The 6,000-nt window shown below is 36.5% G+C and overlaps 1 long non-coding RNA gene across 1 annotated transcript; it reads left to right on the forward strand.

The window, feature by feature from the left end:
- Nucleotides 1-4,436: 4,436 nt before the first annotated feature.
- LOC144060076 (uncharacterized) lies at nucleotides 4,437-4,972 on the forward strand. Its single transcript, XR_013295845.1, has 4 exons — nucleotides 4,437-4,499; nucleotides 4,569-4,652; nucleotides 4,748-4,803; nucleotides 4,902-4,972. It is a non-coding gene; the product is annotated as an uncharacterized LOC144060076 (long non-coding RNA).
- The last annotated feature ends 1,028 nt before the right edge of the window (nucleotides 4,973-6,000 follow it).

The raw sequence follows: 6,000 nt of genomic DNA on the forward strand, positions 1-6,000 counted from the left end.
TTCCTATGTTCGCAAGCATTCGCCGCTCGGTGAGCTACAAACCAGCTTTATCAACCTTCCACATTTGTAAAAAGGCCGATGCCGATATTTGTCAACATGCCAAATATCTACATGGCTACTAGTCGAAAAGAGACAGTAGTGAATGACTTATGTGGTTGTGGGAAAAACTTGAAGAGTGAAGAGTGACGCTGCTCACGAAGAGGACGTCACGCAAATAGACAATTTTGATTGACCGGCCTGTTTTTGGCCGGAGCCGAATCACTGTCTATGGACACCTGTCCTGTCCAGATCCACTTTCTTTTTCAAGAAAGTGGATGTGGCTTGCCAGGCTACCAAATATCGGTACCGATAATCGTCCCGGCCGATAATCGGTCTATCCCTAGTCATTATTTTGTAAAGAGTGGGATGAACACAATTTGGCTGTTTTTCCTCTCTTTGGACGAGCACGTACTACCCAAGCATTGCGTCATTTTTGAGTTCACGCCAGTGAGCGATGACATTCAAATTGACTTCTGTCTTTGTAACGAATGGGGAAAAGTGGAAGGGACATGCCATAAAGCAGTCAGCACATTCGTAGTTTTTTGTGCGGCAGTGTTCCTACCATCCTCCTCAAAGTTGTTTAGTGCCAGTAAAAATGATTACCCCCTCAGGCCACGACAAAGGTACCATTCAACTAGTTTTAAGTTGATGTTTCATCAGAAGAGTTATGAAAATATTTTATCATGGTTGAAAAGTTCCTTAGTGCTACTTTAAGCCACCTCTTCATGCCAGAAGCTGCATCAAAGCCTTCTGTATGCTCTTGCATAAAAAAGAGTGAAGGAAAAAGTATTAAAAAACATATTTACATGTTTTTGGGTTTGAATGAGTTAAACACTAACACAGTCACATAGTCAAATTAAGGTGTTTGTAGGCATTTAGAAGTGTGGTTTCATTCAATTTATGCAAGTTTTATTTATTTATTTTGTTATTTAATTTACTCCTTGTAAATACTCTATACTGATTGTTAAACAGAAATGAAAGGTGAGCACACAAATGTTGCCAATTTTAGCCTAAACTTAAACACAAAAATCTTCCTTGCTGTGCCCTTTAATTGGACCAATGTTGCTAGGAATTCTTGCAGCCCTTTCCGTTGATATGAATGATAAAAAACAACATTTTCTTTTTGTCATTGCATGTCTTCTAAAGTGCACACGGGAAAGCGTGGTAATGTATGCGTGTGAAATTCACAGCATGGGAACAAGAGCACTCCTGAGAACCTACAAACAGGAAGAGAAACATATCTATCACTGGTACACACACCCCTTTGACTGCCGCCATACACACACGCGCACATGCACACACAGAGTTCACAATCAACATCACTTGTTTGCCCCTGTTCTGTGCTCCAACAATGGATGTTTCCTGATGACCGAGTTCACGATGACGTTATGAGCAATGAGCCGCTGCTGTGTGAAGGCTCACAAACTAGTGAATAGGAAGGAGCCATATTATGAAAAATCACTCAAGGGGATTTAAAAAAAAAAGAGGTTATAAATCAAATAGCTGATTCATGACTTCCTGCATTATTTCTTGTCATTGCAAACAGGAGTGTTTCTCAGTTCACTTACATATCTTAATTGCCTAAGACATTGAATATTGAAATATGACGCCTGGTTCACACGGCAAGATTTTAAAATTGTCGACTTCCAAACTCTAAGGCACACCACAGGTGAAGAGAAAAAATTACGGGAATAACAGTTTTGAAAGTACCGTGTGTGGTGTGTAGCCAGATTGCACAATCAACACACCACACACGAGCTGAGTTCATTTATAAATGTGACGGAAAGTCTCGCAAAACCTCTCGAGATTAAACGTGACGTCTGAGTCAACAAATATGCAGGACCACCTAGAGGAAACGAAATGGACAAATGAGACATGTTTGAGATCTCAAACATGTCTAATTTGCTTCTCCTAAACAACAATTAGATTGGTGTGAGATCAAACTGAGACTAAGGTGTGTTGCTCCTGTGTCTCATCTTTTTCTCAGGAGCAATGCCATGCACTTAATCTCAAATTAGCCTCCTTTGGAATTTTAGATGATATCTCAATAAGGTCTCACATATTTTGTATGTGTTTCTCAGCTCACCGCTTGTGTCTTGTCCAGGTCGTCTCAATTTGTTTGTACTATTAATTCAGTGTTTCCCACACCATGTTAATACTTGGGCAGCCACCAAAGTAAATTGGCCACCACACAAGACGTTTTCCAGAAAATCAATTAAAAATATAGTTAAAAAGAAAAAAAAACATGTTGCGACAGGATATATCGAATGTAACGTTAGTTTGCCGTCACTCACTTGTGGATCGTGAGGCTAGAGTAGACGTATTAACAGGACTGAGACCCACCTGCCGTCCAACCCCCCTCCCATTCCCCCGCCGGAGTCCACCCACCCAAGTAGATTTCAAATCTGTGGGAAACACTTAAGTTCTATAGTTATACTATACAACACTAATTTATATTTTATATATATATAAATCATATTTATCTTTTATATCTTCTATATTATACTGTATATTATTTACATAATGTACAGTGCAAAAAAAGATTTTAAAGAAAGTAAAAAAGAAAGTTAAAAAAACGATTTGTTTCTGAGAAACAACAAAATGTGGATGACTGCTGAATCAGAACTGCAGTACTCACAATTGCATGAAAATACAGTTTAACCTAATTAAGAAAAAGGTAATCAATTATTAGCCGTGTGATATAGTTTCACTTTCAACTTCTTCTGGATGAGTGTTGTTGTTTTTTGTAATTGCATGCTCCTGGTTTGTTTGTTTTACACTACTACAAATACTATTGCTATTTGACAGTGTTCGTTTTATGTTAATTTTAGTATGTATATATGTGCATGTCACGTGCCGGTGAGAAGTTCTTCAAAGGTAAACAGCAGTCACCAATTTTTGTTGTGATTCAAGAGTAAGTATATTATTTCCCTTTCGTTTTACATTTGATATTTTATAGCTTCATATACATTTTGGTCTTGTCTATTTGACACAGACATTGCTGTTTGTGGTTATCTAGAATTTTCCTCAGTAGTTATTCTTTTAATGCCATAATAATTAGTTAGGTGCTGTTGAGACAATCTTTTTCCATCTGACCAGAGTTTTGCTTCAATTTAATAAAACAAATAGCAAATCAATGAATAATATCTGAGTTGGATCGCTGTTTCACAGTTACGCCACCAGGCGGCGCACCATGTTTTAGATAGACACACACCGCGTAGAAGAAGAATCTCGACTTGCCAACAGCCGTGCTTTTGAGTCTGTGGCTTAGTGATGACAGTTATTTTAAGTGAACTGAATCTTTAGAATCAGTTCATTAAAAAGAACCGTTCAAAAGATTCGTACATTGAATCGTTCGTCTACGCAACAAAAGTACGTTCACTCACTGAATCATTCCTGAACCGGAATTGGCAACACGTTCACTCACTGAAACGTACGTGAATGACACAACACTACTGTGGCTGTGAGCGGGAATTTAAAAGTGGCAGTGTTTCAGGTTGGTAAAATGTGCATTAAAAATAAAACTAACAGAATGTGTATTACTCCGTCATTTTTCACTCCTGTAGCTTAGCATACGTGGTCTTTGGAGATGGTTTGACTGAAGAAATTATTCGGAATCATCCTAAACGTTGAAGCTAAATTGCTAATCATCTATTAGCAATGAAAGCAAGGTGTGCTGTGTTGCTAATATATGCTAGTGAGCTAACCAACTGCACTGAAACGGGACATGAGTACTTAAGTACATAATTGAAGCTTATTTAAGTTATTTTTAACACGCTATCATAACAGTTGAAGACAGAACATTGAATAACAATAGTAGAATATGTTACATGTTGTTAGGTTTAGTTTTTAAAGTAAGTGTAATGGTGTAGAAATGTATTAACAAAGTTTATCTGTAACTTGTTTTCCTTCTCACTGTAACTCCTTTCATCAGGAAACTAAGCAGAGAGGTGTCATCTGTCATGCAGCAGGTTTTTCAGTTGGTGAGGCAAGTAGGAACCTTTATATTAATTATTGAGCTAATGATGAACATTGCATTAGTTTCACACTATAATATAACAAATATGTATTGTAGATGTTGTACTTTGCTGCTTTTAATATATTTTCTGTTCATGTACAGGTTCTTGGTACTGTTTTGACGAGCCACGTGGCGTATGGGTGGTCGCAGCGTCTTCAAATCAAGATGGCTAATTATTAATTCACTACTTATCCAAACTTGAAAGGCATGATGTACCTTATCCTGAGCTTGATGTCAACTCCATGAAAAGGAAATAGTCAGATGAACAAACACCCACAAAGTATTAGAAGAATCCAAAGAGAGCTGAGGTAAACTAACTTCCACCACATCCAAGTGTTTAAACTAGTGACAGGGATGTAACTCTGCACAGGCTTAATGGGGAGGAAGAAAATGCGCAGGTCTTAACCATGAAGACAAATGTGGCAAAGAGGAACATTTTAAGGTAATGTTGGTATGCTTTCAAAGTTCATAATATGACATAACATATTAATATAATGTCAATTGTGCTCAGGTTTCAGGCTGTGAATGTTTTTGTTTTTTTTTCCAAAATGTTCTGGCCACAAAATCCAATATGAGGAGGAGGAGAGCAGAACAGGTAAATGATTCAGAACACTTAATTTTGATGATGCTGTATTGCTGTCTTTTACAGTATGTTTGAAACTTACATGCTGTGTTGTTGATATTGTTTAGGTGCAAACAGTTACAGCTCAACAACATTGCACCCAGACCCATAGTTAATTGAACTTGTGAGTAATAATAACTACTAACTATGATAATCAAAGAACGCAGTAATCAAAATGCACCTTGCCCAAAAATGTTTATTACGGTCTTCTGCTTGTTTCAGGCAATGACAGTTAAACCTTTTAGTGGAGTTTGTGGTCGAAGACGAGGAAAGGGAACTGACTGTAGTTGGTAAGTTTTCTTCATGTCACTGTTATTTAAAGATCCAATCATCATAAATATTCCAACATTGTTTTTGTTTTCTGATCAGCAGTGTTCAATTCGAAAGATAAACGGAAAGGTTGCAAACTATTTGAAATGCATTATTAAGATACACTTTAAAGTAAAGTGTTTTCTATAAATCATGAGGTTGATGTGAAAGATTACTGTTAAGTAAAAATACACGTTCAGCCATATTGCCTAGCCTTAGATCAGACTGAATTGTTTATTACGGGGTGGCGTGGCTGATTAGTACCCTAAATTTGGCATTGCTTCTCAATAGAACCCAAAATATCGCATTGCTTCATTTACACTAATGTTTTGCATGTTGAAATTTACTCAAAATGTAACTGAATTACATCATCAACAGGTTACATCATGCGCTGTAGCATAATGAAAGGATGGACACCAGTTGAAAAAAGTAAGATTAAGAAAGCCTTCATTAACAAATGCTGCATTTGTTGTTCATGTTAAAAAATAAATAGAAATAAAAATACAGCTTTAAAATAGACTTATTAATATTAGGAGGCAGATACAGTATCTGTTTCACTTTGTAGTTAAAAGCATAATTAGCCAGAAATTAAAATTTTATCCATTCACCCTCATGTAGTTGAAGTGTTCGGAGAGGTTTCTGGATCTTCCCCCTAGGTGTTCGGATGATATAGAAACCTCTCCTAACACTTCGTATGCATGAGGGTGATTGAATAATGGTTACATTTTCATTTTTGATGAACTGTTCATTGTTGTTGTTTGTATAATGATAATTTTAGCTACAGTAATTGTATATAAAATGTGCCTTTTATTATTCTATTATCAGTTATTTTTGTTCAGTGCTTTGTTGAATTTAATAAAGAATATTATGATTAAGTTGGATCCAGAACACTTTATTCATCTCAAAAGGGAAATTAATTTGTCTGTCAGCTCATCTGTCATTATCTATCGAATTATACAGCCAAATGACTATATGTCTGCGTCCTTACCTACGTTGTTTTAGTTAAGTAAAA

The sequence above is a fragment of the Vanacampus margaritifer genome, chromosome 11, assembly GCF_051991255.1.
Source record: "Vanacampus margaritifer isolate UIUO_Vmar chromosome 11, RoL_Vmar_1.0, whole genome shotgun sequence".
Lineage (NCBI taxonomy): Eukaryota > Metazoa > Chordata > Actinopteri > Syngnathiformes > Syngnathidae > Vanacampus > Vanacampus margaritifer.